This window comes from Nothobranchius furzeri, chromosome 18 (assembly GCF_043380555.1).
Source record: "Nothobranchius furzeri strain GRZ-AD chromosome 18, NfurGRZ-RIMD1, whole genome shotgun sequence".
NCBI lineage: Eukaryota > Metazoa > Chordata > Actinopteri > Cyprinodontiformes > Nothobranchiidae > Nothobranchius > Nothobranchius furzeri.
In genome coordinates, this window is record NC_091758.1 from 22,020,877 (window position 1) to 22,041,093 (window position 20,217).

Consider the following 20,217-nt stretch of genomic DNA (forward strand, 5'->3'; position numbering starts at 1 on the left):
AAAGTCAGTGAAACACATCCCGACCCAATGCCTCTAGGCTACGATGCAATCTTTCAGCTTTGTATTTGGCTTTCATTTGCATTTTTCTAGACAGTCAAAAACAAAAGAGTAATTCTTTTAAAAATTGAAAGAATGAAGGATTTCCATGAACAAAAACAAAAGCGGCTTCCAGTCAAGACCACAACAATGGTTTGAAGATACAATGCAATGTCAGGCTTGCATTGAACCAGCCATGGTAAGACAGAGTCACCATAGGTTACATCGAGCCAGCCAGGAGTTGAACCTAGAATCTTCTGATCCGTAGTCAGACGCGTTATCCATTGCGCCACTGGCCCTATGTGAGCAATCAATTGAGACCATAATGCACAATCTCCAGAATCATGATAGTTTGGCTGAAAATGGAAATGATGGGAACATAGAGTGAGAAGCTTTGGCCATTTATCACAAAAAGATGTCCCATAAGTCGCAAGACTTGGTATGTGTTTAATTTGAAACAAGCACTATGTTTGACAGTTATCTGGATCATGAGCCATGGTCTCTGTAGTGAGTAAAGACTTGTGCTATTTGGTTTTGTGATCAATTTTAAAGTTAAAAGCAACATGAAGTAACACTAAGGGGAGCTTGTATAGGTCATAACTGTCAGAGGCTACCACCCACAAATAACAAGCTACAATAACCTCACTGGACGTCAGCATAGTGTCAAAAGAAGTGCCCCGTATGAGGGTCGAACTCACGACCTTCAGATTATGAGACTGACGCGCTACCTACTGCGCCAACGAGGCCAGGATAGACCTGCTGGTGCAACGTTTTACGTCCCAGAACAACAAAATATTATGCATTGTTCAATATGCCTGGGTGGGCTTCTTGTGATCACGTTACTGGTTATTTCCAAAAGTCAGTGAAACACATCCCGACCCAATGCCTCTAGGCTACGATGCAATCTTTCAGCTTTGTATTTGGCTTTCATTTGCATTTTTCTAGACAGTCAAAAACAAAAGAGTAATTATTTTAAAAATTGAAAGAATGAAGGATTTCCATGAACAAAAACAAAAGCGGCTTCCAGTCAAGACCACAACAATGGTTTGAAGATACAATGCAATGTCAGGCTTGCATTGAACCAGCCATGGTAAGACAGAGTCACCATAGGTTACATCGAGCCAGCCAGGAGTTGAACCTAGAATCTTCTGATCCGTAGTCAGACGCGTTATCCATTGCGCCACTGGCCCTATGTGAGCAATCAATTGAGACCATAATGCACAGTCTCCAGAATCATGATAGTTTGGTTGAAAATGGAAATGATGGGAACATAGAGTGAGAAGCTTTGGCCATTTATCACAAAAAGATGTCCCATAAGTCACAAGACTTGGTATGTGTTTAATTTGAAACAAGCACTATGTTTGACAGTTATCTGGATCATGAGCCATGGTCTCTGTAGTGAGTAAAGACTTGTGCTATTTGATTTTGTGATCAATTTTAAAGTTAAAAGCAACATGAAGTAAAACTAAGGGGAGCTTGTATAGGTCATAACTGTCAGAGGCTACCACCCACAAATAACAAGCTACAATAACCTCACTGGACGTCAGCATAGTGTCAAAAGAAGTGCCCCGTGTGAGGGTCGAACTCACGACCTTCAGATTATGAGACTGACGCGCTACCTACTGCGCCAACGAGGCCGGGATAGACCTGCTGGTGCAACGTTTTACGTCCCAGAACAACAAAATATTATGCATTGTTCAATGTGCCTGGGTGGGCTTCTTGTGATCACGTTACTGGTTATTTCCAAAAGTCAGTGAAACACATCCCGACCCAATGCCTCTAGGCTACGATGCAATCTTTCAGCTTTGTATTTGGCTTTCATTTGCATTTTTCTAGACAGTCAAAAACAAAAGAGTAATTATTTTAAAAATTGAAAGAATGAAGGATTTCCATGAACAAAAACAAAAGCGGCTTCCAGTCAAGACCACAACAATGGTTTGAAGATACAATGCAATGTCAGGCTTGCATTGAACCAGCCATGGTAAGACAGAGTCACCATAGGTTACATCGAGCCAGCCAGGAGTTGAACCTAGAATCTTCTGATCCGTAGTCAGACGCGTTATCCATTGCGCCACTGGCCCTATGTGAGCAATCAATTGAGACCATAATGCACAGTCTCCAGAATCATGATAGTTTGGTTGAAAATGGAAATGATGGGAACATAGAGTGAGAAGCTTTGGCCATTTATCACAAAAAGATGTCCCATAAGTCACAAGACTTGGTATGTGTTTAATTTGAAACAAGCACTATGTTTGACAGTTATCTGGATCATGAGCCATGGTCTCTGTAGTGAGTAAAGACTTGTGCTATTTGATTTTGTGATCAATTTTAAAGTTAAAAGCAACATGAAGTAAAACTAAGGGGAGCTTGTATAGGTCATAACTGTCAGAGGCTACCACCCACAAATAACAAGCTACAATAACCTCACTGGACGTCAGCATAGTGTCAAAAGAAGTGCCCCGTGTGAGGGTCGAACTCACGACCTTCAGATTATGAGACTGACGCGCTACCTACTGCGCCAACGAGGCCGGGATAGACCTGCTGGTGCAACGTTTTACGTCCCAGAACAACAAAATATTATGCATTGTTCAATGTGCCTGGGTGGGCTTCTTGTGATCACGTTACTGGTTATTTCCAAAAGTCAGTGAAACACATCCCGACCCAATGCCTCTAGGCTACGATGCAATCTTTCAGCTTTGTATTTGGCTTTCATTTGCATTTTTCTAGACAGTCAAAAACAAAAGAGTAATTCTTTTAAAAATTGAAAGAATGAAGGATTTCCATGAACAAAAGCGGCTTCCAGTCAAGACCACAACAATGGTTTGAAGATACAATGCAATGTCAGGCTTGCATTGAACCAGCCATGGTAAGACAGAGTCACCATAGGTTACATCGAGCCAGCCAGGAGTTGAACCTAGAATCTTCTGATCCGTAGTCAGACGCGTTATCCATTGCGCCACTGGCCCTATGTGAGCAATCAATTGAGACCATAATGCACAGTCTCCAGAATCATGATAGTTTGGTTGAAAATGGAAATGATGGGAACATAGAGTGAGAAGCTTTGGCCATTTATCACAAAAAGATGTCCCATAAGTCACAAGACTTGGTATGTGTTTAATTTGAAACAAGCACTATGTTTGACAGTTATCTGGATCATGAGCCATGGTCTCTGTAGTGAGTAAAGACTTGTGCTATTTGATTTTGTGATCAATTTTAAAGTTAAAAGCAACATGAAGTAAAACTAAGGGGAGCTTGTATAGGTCATAACTGTCAGAGGCTACCACCCACAAATAACAAGCTACAATAACCTCACTGGACGTCAGCATAGTGTCAAAAGAAGTGCCCCGTGTGAGGGTCGAACTCACGACCTTCAGATTATGAGACTGACGCGCTACCTACTGCGCCAACGAGGCCAGGATAGACCTGCTGGTGCAACGTTTTACGTCCCAGAACAACAAAATATTATGCATTGTTCAATGTGCCTGGGTGGGCTTCTTGTGATCACGTTACTGGTTATTTCCAAAAGTCAGTGAAACACATCCCGACCCAATGCCTCTAGGCTACGATGCAATCTTTCAGCTTTGTATTTGGCTTTCATTTGCATTTTTCTAGACAGTCAAAAACAAAAGAGTAATTCTTTTGAAAATTGAAATAATGAAGTATTCCATGAACAAAAACAGCTTCCAGTCAAGACCACAACAATGGTTTTGAAGTTACAATGCAATATCAGGCTTGCATTGAACCAGCTATGGTAAGACAGAGTCACCATAGGTTACATCGAGCCAGCCAGGAGTTGAACCTAGAATCTTCTGATCTGTAGTCAGATCCATTATACATTGCGCCACTGGCCCTATGTGAGCAATCAATTGAGACCATAATGCAGTCTCCAGAATCATGATAGTTTGGTTGAAAACGGAAATGATGGGAACATAGAGTGAGAAGCTTTGGCCATTTATCACAAAAAGATGTCCCATAAGTCACAAGACTTGGTATGTGTTTAATTTGAAACAAGCACTATGTTTGACAGTTATCTGGATCATGAGCCATGGTCTCTGTAGTGAGTAAAGACTTGTGCTATTTGATTTTGTGATCAATTTTAAAGTTAAAAGCAACATGAAGTAAAACTAAGGGGAGCTTGTATAGGTCATAACTGTCAGAGGCTACCACCCACAGATAACAAGCTACAATAACCTCACTGGACATCAGCATAGTGTCAAAAGAAGTGCCCCGTGTGAGGGTCGAACTCACGACCTTCAGATTATGAGACTGACGCGCTACCTACTGCGCCAACGAGGCCAGGATAGACCTGCTGGTGCAACGTTTTACGTCCCAGAACAACAAAATATTATGCATCGTTCAATGTGCCTGGGTGGGCTTCTTGTGATCACGTTACTGGTTATTTCCAAAAGTCAGTGAAACACATCCCGACCCAATGTCTCTAGGCTACGATGCAATCTTTCAGCTTTGTATTTGGCTTTCATTTGCATTTTTCTAGACAGTCAAAAACAAAAGAGTAATTCTTTTGAAAATTGAAAGAATGAAGCATTTCCATGAACAAAAACAAAAGCGGCTTCCAGTCAAGACCACAACAATGGTTTGAAGTTACGATTCAATGTCAGGCTTGAATTGAACCAACAATGGTAAGACGGAGTCAATATAGGTTACATCGAGCCAGCCAGGAGTTGAACCTAGAATCTTCTGATCCGTAGTCAGACGCGTTATCCATTGCGGCACTGGCCCATTGTGAGCAATCAATTGAGACCATAATGCACAGTCTCCAGAATCATGATAGTTTGGTTGAAAATGGAAATGATGGGAACATAGAGTGAGAAGCTTTGGCCATTTATCACAAAAAGATGTCCCATAAGTCACAAGACTTGGTATGTGTTTAATTTGAAACAAGCACTATGTTTGACAGTTATCTGGATCATGAGCCATGGTCTCTGTAGTGAGTAAAGACTTGTGCTATTTGATTTTGTGATCAATTTTAAAGTTAAAAGCAACATGAAGTAAAACTAAGGGGAGCTTGTATAGGTCATAACTGTCAGAGGCTACCACCCACAAATAACAAGCTACAATAACCTCACTGGACGTCAGCATAGTGTCAAAAGAAGTGCCCCGTGTGAGGGTCGAACTCACGACCTTCAGATTATGAGACTGACGCGCTACCTACTGCGCCAACGAGGCCGGGATAGACCTGCTGGTGCAACGTTTTACGTCCCAGAACAACAAAATATTATGCATTGTTCAATGTGCCTGGGTGGGCTTCTTGTGATCACGTTACTGGTTATTTCCAAAAGTCAGTGAAACACATCCCGACCCAATGCCTCTAGGCTACGATGCAATCTTTCAGCTTTGTATTTGGCTTTCATTTGCATTTTTCTAGACAGTCAAAAACAAAAGAGTAATTCTTTTAAAAATTGAAAGAATGAAGGATTTCCATGAACAAAAACAAAAGCGGCTTCCAGTCAAGACCACAACAATGGTTTGAAGATACAATGCAATGTCAGGCTTGCATTGAACCAGCCATGGTAAGACAGAGTCACCATAGGTTACATCGAGCCAGCCAGGAGTTGAACCTAGAATCTTCTGATCCGTAGTCAGACGCGTTATCCATTGCGCCACTGGCCCTATGTGAGCAATCAATTGAGACCATAATGCACAATCTCCAGAATCATGATAGTTTGGCTGAAAATGGAAATGATGGGAACATAGAGTGAGAAGCTTTGGCCATTTATCACAAAAAGATGTCCCATAAGTCGCAAGACTTGGTATGTGTTTAATTTGAAACAAGCACTATGTTTGACAGTTATCTGGATCATGAGCCATGGTCTCTGTAGTGAGTAAAGACTTGTGCTATTTGGTTTTGTGATCAATTTTAAAGTTAAAAGCAACATGAAGTAACACTAAGGGGAGCTTGTATAGGTCATAACTGTCAGAGGCTACCACCCACAAATAACAAGCTACAATAACCTCACTGGACGTCAGCATAGTGTCAAAAGAAGTGCCCCGTATGAGGGTCGAACTCACGACCTTCAGATTATGAGACTGACGCGCTACCTACTGCGCCAACGAGGCCAGGATAGACCTGCTGGTGCAACGTTTTACGTCCCAGAACAACAAAATATTATGCATTGTTCAATATGCCTGGGTGGGCTTCTTGTGATCACGTTACTGGTTATTTCCAAAAGTCAGTGAAACACATCCCGACCCAATGCCTCTAGGCTACGATGCAATCTTTCAGCTTTGTATTTGGCTTTCATTTGCATTTTTCTAGACAGTCAAAAACAAAAGAGTAATTATTTTAAAAATTGAAAGAATGAAGGATTTCCATGAACAAAAACAAAAGCGGCTTCCAGTCAAGACCACAACAATGGTTTGAAGATACAATGCAATGTCAGGCTTGCATTGAACCAGCCATGGTAAGACAGAGTCACCATAGGTTACATCGAGCCAGCCAGGAGTTGAACCTAGAATCTTCTGATCCGTAGTCAGACGCGTTATCCATTGCGCCACTGGCCCTATGTGAGCAATCAATTGAGACCATAATGCACAGTCTCCAGAATCATGATAGTTTGGTTGAAAATGGAAATGATGGGAACATAGAGTGAGAAGCTTTGGCCATTTATCACAAAAAGATGTCCCATAAGTCACAAGACTTGGTATGTGTTTAATTTGAAACAAGCACTATGTTTGACAGTTATCTGGATCATGAGCCATGGTCTCTGTAGTGAGTAAAGACTTGTGCTATTTGATTTTGTGATCAATTTTAAAGTTAAAAGCAACATGAAGTAAAACTAAGGGGAGCTTGTATAGGTCATAACTGTCAGAGGCTACCACCCACAAATAACAAGCTACAATAACCTCACTGGACGTCAGCATAGTGTCAAAAGAAGTGCCCCGTGTGAGGGTCGAACTCACGACCTTCAGATTATGAGACTGACGCGCTACCTACTGCGCCAACGAGGCCGGGATAGACCTGCTGGTGCAACGTTTTACGTCCCAGAACAACAAAATATTATGCATTGTTCAATGTGCCTGGGTGGGCTTCTTGTGATCACGTTACTGGTTATTTCCAAAAGTCAGTGAAACACATCCCGACCCAATGCCTCTAGGCTACGATGCAATCTTTCAGCTTTGTATTTGGCTTTCATTTGCATTTTTCTAGACAGTCAAAAACAAAAGAGTAATTCTTTTAAAAATTGAAAGAATGAAGGATTTCCATGAACAAAAACGGCTTCCAGTCAAGACCACAACAATGGTTTGAAGATACAATGCAATGTCAGGCTTGCATTGAACCAGCCATGGTAAGACAGAGTCACCATAGGTTACATCGAGCCAGCCAGGAGTTGAACCTAGAATCTTCTGATCCGTAGTCAGACGCGTTATCCATTGCGCCACTGGCCCTATGTGAGCAATCAATTGAGACCATAATGCACAGTCTCCAGAATCATGATAGTTTGGTTGAAAATGGAAATGATGGGAACATAGAGTGAGAAGCTTTGGCCATTTATCACAAAAAGATGTCCCATAAGTCACAAGACTTGGTATGTGTTTAATTTGAAACAAGCACTATGTTTGACAGTTATCTGGATCATGAGCCATGGTCTCTGTAGTGAGTAAAGACTTGTGCTATTTGATTTTGTGATCAATTTTAAAGTTAAAAGCAACATGAAGTAAAACTAAGGGGAGCTTGTATAGGTCATAACTGTCAGAGGCTACCACCCACAAATAACAAGCTACAATAACCTCACTGGACGTCAGCATAGTGTCAAAAGAAGTGCCCCGTGTGAGGGTCGAACTCACGACCTTCAGATTATGAGACTGACGCGCTACCTACTGCGCCAACGAGGCCGGGATAGACCTGCTGGTGCAACGTTTTACGTCCCAGAACAACAAAATATTATGCATTGTTCAATGTGCCTGGGTGGGCTTCTTGTGATCACGTTACTGGTTATTTCCAAAAGTCAGTGAAACACATCCCGACCCAATGCCTCTAGGCTACGATGCAATCTTTCAGCTTTGTATTTGGCTTTCATTTGCATTTTTCTAGACAGTCAAAAACAAAAGAGTAATTCTTTTAAAAATTGAAAGAATGAAGGATTTCCATGAACAAAAACGGCTTCCAGTCAAGACCACAACAATGGTTTGAAGATACAATGCAATGTCAGGCTTGCATTGAACCAGCCATGGTAAGACAGAGTCACCATAGGTTACATCGAGCCAGCCAGGAGTTGAACCTAGAATCTTCTGATCCGTTGTCAGACGCGTTATCCATTGCGCCACTGGCCCTATGTGAGCAATCAATTGAGACCATAATGCACAGTCTCCAGAATCATGATAGTTTGGTTGAAAATGGAAATGATGGGAACATAGAGTGAGAAGCTTTGGCCATTTATCACAAAAAGATGTCCCATAAGTCACAAGACTTGGTATGTGTTTAATTTGAAACAAGCACTATGTTTGACAGTTATCTGGATCATGAGCCATGGTCTCTGTAGTGAGTAAAGACTTGTGCTATTTGATTTTGTGATCAATTTTAAAGTTAAAAGCAACATGAAGTAAAACTAAGGGGAGCTTGTATAGGTCATAACTGTCAGAGGCTACCACCCACAAATAACAAGCTACAATAACCTCACTGGACGTCAGCATAGTGTCAAAAGAAGTGCCCCGTGTGAGGGTCGAACTCACGACCTTCAGATTATGAGACTGACGCGCTACCTACTGCGCCAACGAGGCCGGGATAGACCTGCTGGTGCAACGTTTTACGTCCCAGAACAACAAAATATTATGCATTGTTCAATGTGCCTGGGTGGGCTTCTTGTGATCACGTTACTGGTTATTTCCAAAAGTCAGTGAAACACATCCCGACCCAATGCCTCTAGGCTACGATGCAATCTTTCAGCTTTGTATTTGGCTTTCATTTGCATTTTTCTAGACAGTCAAAAACAAAAGAGTAATTATTTTAAAAATTGAAAGAATGAAGGATTTCCATGAACAAAAACAAAAGCGGCTTCCAGTCAAGACCACAACAATGGTTTGAAGATACAATGCAATGTCAGGCTTGCATTGAACCAGCCATGGTAAGACAGAGTCACCATAGGTTACATCGAGCCAGCCAGGAGTTGAACCTAGAATCTTCTGATCCGTAGTCAGACGCGTTATCCATTGCGCCACTGGCCCTATGTGAGCAATCAATTGAGACCATAATGCACAGTCTCCAGAATCATGATAGTTTGGTTGAAAATGGAAATGATGGGAACATAGAGTGAGAAGCTTTGGCCATTTATCACAAAAAGATGTCCCATAAGTCACAAGACTTGGTATGTGTTTAATTTGAAACAAGCACTATGTTTGACAGTTATCTGGATCATGAGCCATGGTCTCTGTAGTGAGTAAAGACTTGTGCTATTTGATTTTGTGATCAATTTTAAAGTTAAAAGCAACATGAAGTAAAACTAAGGGGAGCTTGTATAGGTCATAACTGTCAGAGGCTACCACCCACAAATAACAAGCTACAATAACCTCACTGGACGTCAGCATAGTGTCAAAAGAAGTGCCCCGTGTGAGGGTCGAACTCACGACCTTCAGATTATGAGACTGACGCGCTACCTACTGCGCCAACGAGGCCGGGATAGACCTGCTGGTGCAACGTTTTACGTCCCAGAACAACAAAATATTATGCATTGTTCAATGTGCCTGGGTGGGCTTCTTGTGATCACGTTACTGGTTATTTCCAAAAGTCAGTGAAACACATCCCGACCCAATGCCTCTAGGCTACGATGCAATCTTTCAGCTTTGTATTTGGCTTTCATTTGCATTTTTCTAGACAGTCAAAAACAAAAGAGTAATTATTTTAAAAATTGAAAGAATGAAGGATTTCCATGAACAAAAACAAAAGCGGCTTCCAGTCAAGACCACAACAATGGTTTGAAGATACAATGCAATGTCAGGCTTGCATTGAACCAGCCATGGTAAGACAGAGTCACCATTGGTTACATCGAGCCAGCCAGGAGTTGAACCTAGAATCTTCTGATCCGTAGTCAGACGCGTTATCCATTGCGCCACTGGCCCTATGTGAGCAATGAATTGAGACCATAATGCACAATCTCCAGAATCATGATAGTTTGGCTGAAAATGGAAATGATGGGAACATAGAGTGAGAAGCTTTGGCCATTTATCACAAAAAGATGTCCCATAAGTCGCAAGACTTGGTATGTGTTTAATTTGAAACAAGCACTATGTTTGACAGTTATCTGGATCATGAGCCATGGTCTCTGTAGTGAGTAAAGACTTGTGCTATTTGGTTTTGTGATCAATTTTAAAGTTAAAAGCAACATGAAGTAACACTAAGGGGAGCTTGTATAGGTCATAACTGTCAGAGGCTACCACCCACAAATAACAAGCTACAATAACCTCACTGGACGTCAGCATAGTGTCAAAAGAAGTGCCCTGTATGAGGGTCGAACTCACGACCTTCAGATTATGAGACTGACGCGCTACCTACTGCGCCAACGAGGCCAGGATAGACCTGCTGGTGCAACGTTTTACGTCCCAGAACAACAAAATATTATGCATCGTTCAATGTGCCTGGGTGGGCTTCTTGTGATCACGTTACTGGTTATTTCCAAAAGTCAGTGAAACACATCCCGACCCAATGTCTCTAGGCTACGATGCAATCTTTCAGCTTTGTATTTGGCTTTCATTTGCATTTTTCTAGACAGTCAAAAACAAAAGAGTAATTCTTTTGAAAATTGAAAGAATGAAGCATTTCCATGAACAAAAACAAAAGCGGCTTCCAGTCAAGACCACAACAATGGTTTGAAGTTACGATTCAATGTCAGGCTTGAATTGAACCAACAATGGTAAGACGGAGTCAATATAGGTTACATCGAGCCAGCCAGGAGTTGAACCTAGAATCTTCTGATCCGTAGTCAGACGCGTTATCCATTGCGGCACTGGCCCATTGTGAGCAATCAATTGAGACCATAATGCACAGTCTCCAGAATCATGATAGTTTGGTTGAAAATGGAAATGATGGGAACATAGAGTGAGAAGCTTTGGCCATTTATCACAAAAAGATGTCCCATAAGTCACAAGACTTGGTATGTGTTTAATTTGAAACAAGCACTATGTTTGACAGTTATCTGGATCATGAGCCATGGTCTCTGTAGTGAGTAAAGACTTGTGCTATTTGATTTTGTGATCAATTTTAAAGTTAAAAGCAACATGAAGTAAAACTAAGGGGAGCTTGTATAGGTCATAACTGTCAGAGGCTACCACCCACAAATAACAAGCTACAATAACCTCACTGGACGTCAGCATAGTGTCAAAAGAAGTGCCCCGTGTGAGGGTCGAACTCACGACCTTCAGATTATGAGACTGACGCGCTACCTACTGCGCCAACGAGGCCGGGATAGACCTGCTGGTGCAACGTTTTACGTCCCAGAACAACAAAATATTATGCATTGTTCAATGTGCCTGGGTGGGCTTCTTGTGATCACGTTACTGGTTATTTCCAAAAGTCAGTGAAACACATCCCGACCCAATGCCTCTAGGCTACGATGCAATCTTTCAGCTTTGTATTTGGCTTTCATTTGCATTTTTCTAGACAGTCAAAAACAAAAGAGTAATTCTTTTAAAAATTGAAAGAATGAAGGATTTCCATGAACAAAAACAAAAGCGGCTTCCAGTCAAGACCACAACAATGGTTTGAAGATACAATGCAATGTCAGGCTTGCATTGAACCAGCCATGGTAAGACAGAGTCACCATAGGTTACATCGAGCCAGCCAGGAGTTGAACCTAGAATCTTCTGATCCGTAGTCAGACGCGTTATCCATTGCGCCACTGGCCCTATGTGAGCAATCAATTGAGACCATAATGCACAATCTCCAGAATCATGATAGTTTGGCTGAAAATGGAAATGATGGGAACATAGAGTGAGAAGCTTTGGCCATTTATCACAAAAAGATGTCCCATAAGTCGCAAGACTTGGTATGTGTTTAATTTGAAACAAGCACTATGTTTGACAGTTATCTGGATCATGAGCCATGGTCTCTGTAGTGAGTAAAGACTTGTGCTATTTGGTTTTGTGATCAATTTTAAAGTTAAAAGCAACATGAAGTAACACTAAGGGGAGCTTGTATAGGTCATAACTGTCAGAGGCTACCACCCACAAATAACAAGCTACAATAACCTCACTGGACGTCAGCATAGTGTCAAAAGAAGTGCCCCGTATGAGGGTCGAACTCACGACCTTCAGATTATGAGACTGACGCGCTACCTACTGCGCCAACGAGGCCAGGATAGACCTGCTGGTGCAACGTTTTACGTCCCAGAACAACAAAATATTATGCATTGTTCAATATGCCTGGGTGGGCTTCTTGTGATCACGTTACTGGTTATTTCCAAAAGTCAGTGAAACACATCCCGACCCAATGCCTCTAGGCTACGATGCAATCTTTCAGCTTTGTATTTGGCTTTCATTTGCATTTTTCTAGACAGTCAAAAACAAAAGAGTAATTATTTTAAAAATTGAAAGAATGAAGGATTTCCATGAACAAAAACAAAAGCGGCTTCCAGTCAAGACCACAACAATGGTTTGAAGATACAATGCAATGTCAGGCTTGCATTGAACCAGCCATGGTAAGACAGAGTCACCATAGGTTACATCGAGCCAGCCAGGAGTTGAACCTAGAATCTTCTGATCCGTAGTCAGACGCGTTATCCATTGCGCCACTGGCCCTATGTGAGCAATCAATTGAGACCATAATGCACAGTCTCCAGAATCATGATAGTTTGGTTGAAAATGGAAATGATGGGAACATAGAGTGAGAAGCTTTGGCCATTTATCACAAAAAGATGTCCCATAAGTCACAAGACTTGGTATGTGTTTAATTTGAAACAAGCACTATGTTTGACAGTTATCTGGATCATGAGCCATGGTCTCTGTAGTGAGTAAAGACTTGTGCTATTTGATTTTGTGATCAATTTTAAAGTTAAAAGCAACATGAAGTAAAACTAAGGGGAGCTTGTATAGGTCATAACTGTCAGAGGCTACCACCCACAAATAACAAGCTACAATAACCTCACTGGACGTCAGCATAGTGTCAAAAGAAGTGCCCCGTGTGAGGGTCGAACTCACGACCTTCAGATTATGAGACTGACGCGCTACCTACTGCGCCAACGAGGCCGGGATAGACCTGCTGGTGCAACGTTTTACGTCCCAGAACAACAAAATATTATGCATTGTTCAATGTGCCTGGGTGGGCTTCTTGTGATCACGTTACTGGTTATTTCCAAAAGTCAGTGAAACACATCCCGACCCAATGCCTCTAGGCTACGATGCAATCTTTCAGCTTTGTATTTGGCTTTCATTTGCATTTTTCTAGACAGTCAAAAACAAAAGAGTAATTCTTTTAAAAATTGAAAGAATGAAGGATTTCCATGAACAAAAACGGCTTCCAGTCAAGACCACAACAATGGTTTGAAGATACAATGCAATGTCAGGCTTGCATTGAACCAGCCATGGTAAGACAGAGTCACCATAGGTTACATCGAGCCAGCCAGGAGTTGAACCTAGAATCTTCTGATCCGTAGTCAGACGCGTTATCCATTGCGCCACTGGCCCTATGTGAGCAATCAATTGAGACCATAATGCACAGTCTCCAGAATCATGATAGTTTGGTTGAAAATGGAAATGATGGGAACATAGAGTGAGAAGCTTTGGCCATTTATCACAAAAAGATGTCCCATAAGTCACAAGACTTGGTATGTGTTTAATTTGAAACAAGCACTATGTTTGACAGTTATCTGGATCATGAGCCATGGTCTCTGTAGTGAGTAAAGACTTGTGCTATTTGATTTTGTGATCAATTTTAAAGTTAAAAGCAACATGAAGTAAAACTAAGGGGAGCTTGTATAGGTCATAACTGTCAGAGGCTACCACCCACAAATAACAAGCTACAATAACCTCACTGGACGTCAGCATAGTGTCAAAAGAAGTGCCCCGTGTGAGGGTCGAACTCACGACCTTCAGATTATGAGACTGACGCGCTACCTACTGCGCCAACGAGGCCGGGATAGACCTGCTGGTGCAACGTTTTACGTCCCAGAACAACAAAATATTATGCATTGTTCAATGTGCCTGGGTGGGCTTCTTGTGATCACGTTACTGGTTATTTCCAAAAGTCAGTGAAACACATCCCGACCCAATGCCTCTAGGCTACGATGCAATCTTTCAGCTTTGTATTTGGCTTTCATTTGCATTTTTCTAGACAGTCAAAAACAAAAGAGTAATTCTTTTAAAAATTGAAAGAATGAAGGATTTCCATGAACAAAAACGGCTTCCAGTCAAGACCACAACAATGGTTTGAAGATACAATGCAATGTCAGGCTTGCATTGAACCAGCCATGGTAAGACAGAGTCACCATAGGTTACATCGAGCCAGCCAGGAGTTGAACCTAGAATCTTCTGATCCGTTGTCAGACGCGTTATCCATTGCGCCACTGGCCCTATGTGAGCAATCAATTGAGACCATAATGCACAGTCTCCAGAATCATGATAGTTTGGTTGAAAATGGAAATGATGGGAACATAGAGTGAGAAGCTTTGGCCATTTATCACAAAAAGATGTCCCATAAGTCACAAGACTTGGTATGTGTTTAATTTGAAACAAGCACTATGTTTGACAGTTATCTGGATCATGAGCCATGGTCTCTGTAGTGAGTAAAGACTTGTGCTATTTGATTTTGTGATCAATTTTAAAGTTAAAAGCAACATGAAGTAAAACTAAGGGGAGCTTGTATAGGTCATAACTGTCAGAGGCTACCACCCACAAATAACAAGCTACAATAACCTCACTGGACGTCAGCATAGTGTCAAAAGAAGTGCCCCGTGTGAGGGTCGAACTCACGACCTTCAGATTATGAGACTGACGCGCTACCTACTGCGCCAACGAGGCCGGGATAGACCTGCTGGTGCAACGTTTTACGTCCCAGAACAACAAAATATTATGCATTGTTCAATGTGCCTGGGTGGGCTTCTTGTGATCACGTTACTGGTTATTTCCAAAAGTCAGTGAAACACATCCCGACCCAATGCCTCTAGGCTACGATGCAATCTTTCAGCTTTGTATTTGGCTTTCATTTGCATTTTTCTAGACAGTCAAAAACAAAAGAGTAATTATTTTAAAAATTGAAAGAATGAAGGATTTCCATGAACAAAAACAAAAGCGGCTTCCAGTCAAGACCACAACAATGGTTTGAAGATACAATGCAATGTCAGGCTTGCATTGAACCAGCCATGGTAAGACAGAGTCACCATAGGTTACATCGAGCCAGCCAGGAGTTGAACCTAGAATCTTCTGATCCGTAGTCAGATGCGTTATCCATTGCGCCACTGGCCCTATGTGAGCAATCAATTGAGACCATAATGCACAGTCTCCAGAATCATGATAGTTTGGTTGAAAATGGAAATGATGGGAACATAGAGTGAGAAGCTTTGGCCATTTATCACAAAAAGATGTCCCATAAGTCACAAGACTTGGTATGTGTTTAATTTGAAACAAGCACTATGTTTGACAGTTATCTGGATCATGAGCCATGGTCTCTGTAGTGAGTAAAGACTTGTGCTATTTGATTTTGTGATCAATTTTAAAGTTAAAAGCAACATGAAGTAAAACTAAGGGGAGCTTGTATAGGTCATAACTGTCAGAGGCTACCACCCACAAATAACAAGCTACAATAACCTCACTGGACGTCAGCATAGTGTCAAAAGAAGTGCCCCGTGTGAGGGTCGAACTCACGACCTTCAGATTATGAGACTGACGCGCTACCTACTGCGCCAACGAGGCCGGGATAGACCTGCTGGTGCAACGTTTTACGTCCCAGAACAACAAAATATTATGCATTGTTCAATGTGCCTGGGTGGGCTTCTTGTGATCACGTTACTGGTTATTTCCAAAAGTCAGTGAAACACATCCCGACCCAATGCCTCTAGGCTACGATGCAATCTTTCAGCTTTGTATTTGGCTTTCATTTGCATTTTTCTAGACAGTCAAAAACAAAAGAGTAATTATTTTAAAAATTGAAAGAATGAAGGATTTCCATGAACAAAAACAAAAGCGGCTTCCAGTCAAGACCACAACAATGGTTTGAAGATACAATGCAATGTCAGGCTTGCATTGAACCAGCCATGGTAAGACAGAGTCACCATTGGTTACATCGAGCCAGCCAGGAGTTGAACCTAGAATCTTCTGATCCGTAGTCAGACGCGTTATCCATTGCACCACTGGCCCTATGTGAGCAATGAATTGAGACCATAATGCACAATCTCCAGAATCATGATAGTTTGGCTGAAAATGGAAATGATGGGAACATAGAGTGAGAAGCTTTGGCCATTTATCACAAAAAGATGTCCCATAAGTCGCAAGACTTGGTATGTGTTTAATTTGAAACAAGCACTATGTTTGACAGTTATCTGGATCATGAGCCATGGTCTCTGTAGTGAGTAAAGACTTGTGCTATTTGGTTTTGTGATCAATTTTAAAGTTAAAAGCAACATGAAGTAACACTAAGGGGAGCTTGTATAGGTCATAACTGTCAGAGGCTACCACCCACAAATAACAAGCTACAATAACCTCACTGGACGTCAGCATAGTGTCAAAAGAAGTGCCCTGTATGAGGGTCGAACTCACGACCTTCAGATTATGAGACTGACGCGCTACCTACTGCGCCAACGAGGCCAGGATAGACCTGCTGGTGCAACGTTTTACGTCCCAGAACAACAAAATATTATGCATTGTTCAATATGCCTGGGTGGGCTTCTTGTGATCACGTTACTGGTTATTTCCAAAAGTCAGTGAAACACATCCCGACCCAATGCCTCTAGGCTACGATGCAATCTTTCAGCTTTGTATTTGGCTTTCATTTGCATTTTTCTAGACAGTCAAAAACAAAAGAGTAATTATTTTAAAAATTGAAAGAATGAAGGATTTCCATGAACAAAAACAAAAGCGGCTTCCAGTCAAGACCACAACAATGGTTTGAAGATACAATGCAATGTCAGGCTTGCATTGAACCAGCCATGGTAAGACAGAGTCACCATAGGTTACATCGAGCCAGCCAGGAGTTGAACCTAGAATCTTCTGATCCGTAGTCAGACGCGTTATCCATTGCGCCACTGGCCCTATGTGAGCAATCAATTGAGACCATAATGCACAGTCTCCAGAATCATGATAGTTTGGTTGAAAATGGAAATGATGGGAACATAGAGTGAGAAGCTTTGGCCATTTATCACAAAAAGATGTCCCATAAGTCGCAAGACTTGGTATGTGTTTAATTTGAAACAAGCACTATGTTTGACAGTTATCTGGATCATGAGCCATGGTCTCTGTAGTGAGTAAAGACTTGTGCTATTTGGTTTTGTGATCAATTTTAAAGTTAAAAGCAACATGAAGTAAAACTAAGGGGAGCTTGTATAGGTCATAACTGTCAGAGGCTACCACCCACAAATAACAAGCTACAATAACCTCACTGGACGTCAGCATAGTGTCAAAAGAAGTGCCCCGTGTGAGGGTCGAACTCACGACCTTCAGATTATGAGACTGACGCGCTACCTACTGCGCCAACGAGGCCGGGATAGACCTGCTGGTGCAACGTTTTACGTCCCAGAACAACAAAATATTATGCATTGTTCAATGTGCCTGGGTGGGCTTCTTGTGATCACGTTACTGGTTATTTCCAAAAGTCAGTGAAACACATCCCGACCCAATGCCTCTAGGCTACGATGCAATCTTTCAGCTTTGTATTTGGCTTTCATTTGCATTTTTCTAGACAGTCAAAAACAAAAGAGTAATTATTTTAAAAATTGAAAGAATGAAGGATTTCCATGAACAAAAACAAAAGCGGCTTCCAGTCAAGACCACAACAATGGTTTGAAGATACAATGCAATGTCAGGCTTGCACTGAACCAGCCATGGTAAGACAGAGTCACCATAGGTTACATCGAGCCAGCCAGGAGTTGAACCTAGAATCTTCTGATCCGTAGTCAGACGCGTTATCCATTGCGCCACTGGCCCTATGTGAGCAATCAATTGAGACCATAATGCACAGTCTCCAGAATCATGATAGTTTGGTTGAAAATGGAAATGATGGGAACATAGAGTGAGAAGCTTTGGCCATTTATCACAAAAAGATGTCCCATAAGTCACAAGACTTGGTATGTGTTTAATTTGAAACAAGCACTATGTTTGACAGTTATCTGGATCATGAGCCATGGTCTCTGTAGTGAGTAAAGACTTGTGCTATTTGATTTTGTGATCAATTTTAAAGTTAAAAGCAACATGAAGTAAAACTAAGGGGAGCTTGTATAGGTCATAACTGTCAGAGGCTACCACCCACAAATAACAAGCTACAATAACCTCACTGGACGTCAGCATAGTGTCAAAAGAAGTGCCCCGTGTGAGGGTCGAACTCACGACCTTCAGATTATGAGACTGACGCGCTACCTACTGCGCCAACGAGGCCGGGATAGACCTGCTGGTGCAACGTTTTACGTCCCAGAACAACAAAATATTATGCATTGTTCAATGTGCCTGGGTGGGCTTCTTGTGATCACGTTACTGGTTATTTCCAAAAGTCAGTGAAACACATCCCGACCCAATGCCTCTAGGCTACGATGCAATCTTTCAGCTTTGTATTTGGCTTTCATTTGCATTTTTCTAGACAGTCAAAAACAAAAGAGTAATTATTTTAAAAATTGAAAGAATGAAGGATTTCCATGAACAAAAACAAAAGCGGCTTCCAGTCAAGACCACAACAATGGTTTGAAGATACAATGCAATGTCAGGCTTGCATTGAACCAGCCATGGTAAGACAGAGTCACCATTGGTTACATCGAGCCAGCCAGGAGTTGAACCTAGAATCTTCTGATCCGTAGTCAGACGCGTTATCCATTGCGCCACTGGCCCTATGTGAGCAATGAATTGAGACCATAATGCACAATCTCCAGAATCATGATAGTTTGGCTGAAAATGGAAATGATGGGAACATAGAGTGAGAAGCTTTGGCCATTTATCACAAAAAGATGTCCCATAAGTCGCAAGACTTGGTATGTGTTTAATTTGAAACAAGCACTATGTTTGACAGTTATCTGGATCATGAGCCATGGTCTCTGTAGTGAGTAAAGACTTGTGCTATTTGGTTTTGTGATCAATTTTAAAGTTAAAAGCAACATGAAGTAACACTAAGGGGAGCTTGTATAGGTCATAACTGTCAGAGGCTACCACCCACAAATAACAAGCTACAATAACCTCACTGGACGTCAGCATAGTGTCAAAAGAAGTGCCCTGTATGAGGGTCGAACTCACGACCTTCAGATTATGAGACTGACGCGCTACCTACTGCGCCAACGAGGCCAGGATAGACCTGCTGGTGCAACGTTTTACGTCCCAGAACAACAAAATATTATGCATTGTTCAATATGCCTGGGTGGGCTTCTTGTGATCACGTTACTGGTTATTTCCAAAAGTCAGTGAAACACATCCCGACCCAATGCCTCTAGGCTACGATGCAATCTTTCAGCTTTGTATTTGGCTTTCATTTGCATTTTTCTAGACAGTCAAAAACAAAAGAGTAATTATTTTAAAAATTGAAAGAATGAAGGATTTCCATGAACAAAAACAAAAGCGGCTTCCAGTCAAGACCACAACAATGGTTTGAAGATACAATGCAATGTCAGGCTTGCATTGAACCAGCCATGGTAAGACAGAGTCACCATAGGTTACATCGAGCCAGCCAGGAGTTGAACCTAGAATCTTCTGATCCGTAGTCAGACGCGTTATCCATTGCGCCACTGGCCCTATGTGAGCAATCAATTGAGACCATAATGCACAGTCTCCAGAATCATGATAGTTTGGTTGAAAATGGAAATGATGGGAACATAGAGTGAGAAGCTTTGGCCATTTATCACAAAAAGATGTCCCATAAGTCGCAAGACTTGGTATGTGTTTAATTTGAAACAAGCACTATGTTTGACAGTTATCTGGATCATGAGCCATGGTCTCTGTAGTGAGTAAAGACTTGTGCTATTTGGTTTTGTGATCAATTTTAAAGTTAAAAGCAACATGAAGTAACACTAAGGGGAGCTTGTATAGGTCATAACTGTCAGAGGCTACCAC

At 41.7% G+C, this 20,217-nt stretch overlaps 37 non-coding genes across 37 annotated transcripts; all 37 read right to left on the bottom strand.

Annotated features, from left to right (window-relative positions):
- Nucleotides 1-262: 262 nt before the first annotated feature.
- Nucleotides 263-335, bottom strand: trnar-acg (transfer RNA arginine (anticodon ACG)). Its single transcript has one exon. It is a non-coding gene; the product is annotated as a tRNA-Arg (tRNA).
- Nucleotides 336-709: 374 nt separating this feature from the next.
- Nucleotides 710-782, bottom strand: trnam-cau (transfer RNA methionine (anticodon CAU)). Its single transcript has one exon. It is a non-coding gene; the product is annotated as a tRNA-Met (tRNA).
- Nucleotides 783-1,153: 371 nt separating this feature from the next.
- On the bottom strand, nt 1,154-1,226 carry trnar-acg (transfer RNA arginine (anticodon ACG)). The gene has a single exon. It is a non-coding gene; the product is annotated as a tRNA-Arg (tRNA).
- Nucleotides 1,227-1,600: 374 nt separating this feature from the next.
- trnam-cau (transfer RNA methionine (anticodon CAU)) lies at nt 1,601-1,673 on the bottom strand. Its single transcript has one exon. It is a non-coding gene; the product is annotated as a tRNA-Met (tRNA).
- A 371-nt stretch (nt 1,674-2,044) lies between these two features.
- trnar-acg (transfer RNA arginine (anticodon ACG)) lies at nt 2,045-2,117 on the bottom strand. Its single transcript has one exon. It is a non-coding gene; the product is annotated as a tRNA-Arg (tRNA).
- Nucleotides 2,118-2,491: 374 nt separating this feature from the next.
- On the bottom strand, nt 2,492-2,564 carry trnam-cau (transfer RNA methionine (anticodon CAU)). The gene has a single exon. It is a non-coding gene; the product is annotated as a tRNA-Met (tRNA).
- Nucleotides 2,565-2,929: 365 nt separating this feature from the next.
- On the bottom strand, nt 2,930-3,002 carry trnar-acg (transfer RNA arginine (anticodon ACG)). The gene has a single exon. It is a non-coding gene; the product is annotated as a tRNA-Arg (tRNA).
- Nucleotides 3,003-3,376: 374 nt separating this feature from the next.
- Nucleotides 3,377-3,449, bottom strand: trnam-cau (transfer RNA methionine (anticodon CAU)). The gene has a single exon. It is a non-coding gene; the product is annotated as a tRNA-Met (tRNA).
- Nucleotides 3,450-4,259: 810 nt separating this feature from the next.
- On the bottom strand, nt 4,260-4,332 carry trnam-cau (transfer RNA methionine (anticodon CAU)). The gene has a single exon. It is a non-coding gene; the product is annotated as a tRNA-Met (tRNA).
- Nucleotides 4,333-5,150: 818 nt separating this feature from the next.
- trnam-cau (transfer RNA methionine (anticodon CAU)) lies at nt 5,151-5,223 on the bottom strand. The gene has a single exon. It is a non-coding gene; the product is annotated as a tRNA-Met (tRNA).
- Nucleotides 5,224-5,594: 371 nt separating this feature from the next.
- On the bottom strand, nt 5,595-5,667 carry trnar-acg (transfer RNA arginine (anticodon ACG)). The gene has a single exon. It is a non-coding gene; the product is annotated as a tRNA-Arg (tRNA).
- Nucleotides 5,668-6,041: 374 nt separating this feature from the next.
- On the bottom strand, nt 6,042-6,114 carry trnam-cau (transfer RNA methionine (anticodon CAU)). The gene has a single exon. It is a non-coding gene; the product is annotated as a tRNA-Met (tRNA).
- Nucleotides 6,115-6,485: 371 nt separating this feature from the next.
- Nucleotides 6,486-6,558, bottom strand: trnar-acg (transfer RNA arginine (anticodon ACG)). Its single transcript has one exon. It is a non-coding gene; the product is annotated as a tRNA-Arg (tRNA).
- A 374-nt stretch (nt 6,559-6,932) lies between these two features.
- Nucleotides 6,933-7,005, bottom strand: trnam-cau (transfer RNA methionine (anticodon CAU)). The gene has a single exon. It is a non-coding gene; the product is annotated as a tRNA-Met (tRNA).
- A 365-nt stretch (nt 7,006-7,370) lies between these two features.
- On the bottom strand, nt 7,371-7,443 carry trnar-acg (transfer RNA arginine (anticodon ACG)). Its single transcript has one exon. It is a non-coding gene; the product is annotated as a tRNA-Arg (tRNA).
- A 374-nt stretch (nt 7,444-7,817) lies between these two features.
- Nucleotides 7,818-7,890, bottom strand: trnam-cau (transfer RNA methionine (anticodon CAU)). Its single transcript has one exon. It is a non-coding gene; the product is annotated as a tRNA-Met (tRNA).
- An 812-nt stretch (nt 7,891-8,702) lies between these two features.
- trnam-cau (transfer RNA methionine (anticodon CAU)) lies at nt 8,703-8,775 on the bottom strand. Its single transcript has one exon. It is a non-coding gene; the product is annotated as a tRNA-Met (tRNA).
- Nucleotides 8,776-9,146: 371 nt separating this feature from the next.
- trnar-acg (transfer RNA arginine (anticodon ACG)) lies at nt 9,147-9,219 on the bottom strand. The gene has a single exon. It is a non-coding gene; the product is annotated as a tRNA-Arg (tRNA).
- A 374-nt stretch (nt 9,220-9,593) lies between these two features.
- Nucleotides 9,594-9,666, bottom strand: trnam-cau (transfer RNA methionine (anticodon CAU)). The gene has a single exon. It is a non-coding gene; the product is annotated as a tRNA-Met (tRNA).
- A 371-nt stretch (nt 9,667-10,037) lies between these two features.
- Nucleotides 10,038-10,110, bottom strand: trnar-acg (transfer RNA arginine (anticodon ACG)). Its single transcript has one exon. It is a non-coding gene; the product is annotated as a tRNA-Arg (tRNA).
- Nucleotides 10,111-11,375: 1,265 nt separating this feature from the next.
- Nucleotides 11,376-11,448, bottom strand: trnam-cau (transfer RNA methionine (anticodon CAU)). Its single transcript has one exon. It is a non-coding gene; the product is annotated as a tRNA-Met (tRNA).
- Nucleotides 11,449-11,819: 371 nt separating this feature from the next.
- Nucleotides 11,820-11,892, bottom strand: trnar-acg (transfer RNA arginine (anticodon ACG)). The gene has a single exon. It is a non-coding gene; the product is annotated as a tRNA-Arg (tRNA).
- A 374-nt stretch (nt 11,893-12,266) lies between these two features.
- trnam-cau (transfer RNA methionine (anticodon CAU)) lies at nt 12,267-12,339 on the bottom strand. The gene has a single exon. It is a non-coding gene; the product is annotated as a tRNA-Met (tRNA).
- Nucleotides 12,340-12,710: 371 nt separating this feature from the next.
- trnar-acg (transfer RNA arginine (anticodon ACG)) lies at nt 12,711-12,783 on the bottom strand. Its single transcript has one exon. It is a non-coding gene; the product is annotated as a tRNA-Arg (tRNA).
- A 374-nt stretch (nt 12,784-13,157) lies between these two features.
- Nucleotides 13,158-13,230, bottom strand: trnam-cau (transfer RNA methionine (anticodon CAU)). The gene has a single exon. It is a non-coding gene; the product is annotated as a tRNA-Met (tRNA).
- A 365-nt stretch (nt 13,231-13,595) lies between these two features.
- trnar-acg (transfer RNA arginine (anticodon ACG)) lies at nt 13,596-13,668 on the bottom strand. Its single transcript has one exon. It is a non-coding gene; the product is annotated as a tRNA-Arg (tRNA).
- A 374-nt stretch (nt 13,669-14,042) lies between these two features.
- On the bottom strand, nt 14,043-14,115 carry trnam-cau (transfer RNA methionine (anticodon CAU)). The gene has a single exon. It is a non-coding gene; the product is annotated as a tRNA-Met (tRNA).
- An 812-nt stretch (nt 14,116-14,927) lies between these two features.
- Nucleotides 14,928-15,000, bottom strand: trnam-cau (transfer RNA methionine (anticodon CAU)). Its single transcript has one exon. It is a non-coding gene; the product is annotated as a tRNA-Met (tRNA).
- Nucleotides 15,001-15,371: 371 nt separating this feature from the next.
- Nucleotides 15,372-15,444, bottom strand: trnar-acg (transfer RNA arginine (anticodon ACG)). The gene has a single exon. It is a non-coding gene; the product is annotated as a tRNA-Arg (tRNA).
- Nucleotides 15,445-15,818: 374 nt separating this feature from the next.
- Nucleotides 15,819-15,891, bottom strand: trnam-cau (transfer RNA methionine (anticodon CAU)). The gene has a single exon. It is a non-coding gene; the product is annotated as a tRNA-Met (tRNA).
- Nucleotides 15,892-16,262: 371 nt separating this feature from the next.
- On the bottom strand, nt 16,263-16,335 carry trnar-acg (transfer RNA arginine (anticodon ACG)). Its single transcript has one exon. It is a non-coding gene; the product is annotated as a tRNA-Arg (tRNA).
- Nucleotides 16,336-17,153: 818 nt separating this feature from the next.
- Nucleotides 17,154-17,226, bottom strand: trnar-acg (transfer RNA arginine (anticodon ACG)). Its single transcript has one exon. It is a non-coding gene; the product is annotated as a tRNA-Arg (tRNA).
- Nucleotides 17,227-17,600: 374 nt separating this feature from the next.
- Nucleotides 17,601-17,673, bottom strand: trnam-cau (transfer RNA methionine (anticodon CAU)). The gene has a single exon. It is a non-coding gene; the product is annotated as a tRNA-Met (tRNA).
- A 371-nt stretch (nt 17,674-18,044) lies between these two features.
- trnar-acg (transfer RNA arginine (anticodon ACG)) lies at nt 18,045-18,117 on the bottom strand. The gene has a single exon. It is a non-coding gene; the product is annotated as a tRNA-Arg (tRNA).
- Nucleotides 18,118-18,491: 374 nt separating this feature from the next.
- On the bottom strand, nt 18,492-18,564 carry trnam-cau (transfer RNA methionine (anticodon CAU)). Its single transcript has one exon. It is a non-coding gene; the product is annotated as a tRNA-Met (tRNA).
- A 371-nt stretch (nt 18,565-18,935) lies between these two features.
- Nucleotides 18,936-19,008, bottom strand: trnar-acg (transfer RNA arginine (anticodon ACG)). Its single transcript has one exon. It is a non-coding gene; the product is annotated as a tRNA-Arg (tRNA).
- Nucleotides 19,009-19,826: 818 nt separating this feature from the next.
- trnar-acg (transfer RNA arginine (anticodon ACG)) lies at nt 19,827-19,899 on the bottom strand. Its single transcript has one exon. It is a non-coding gene; the product is annotated as a tRNA-Arg (tRNA).
- Between the last annotated feature and the right edge of the window lie 318 nt (nt 19,900-20,217).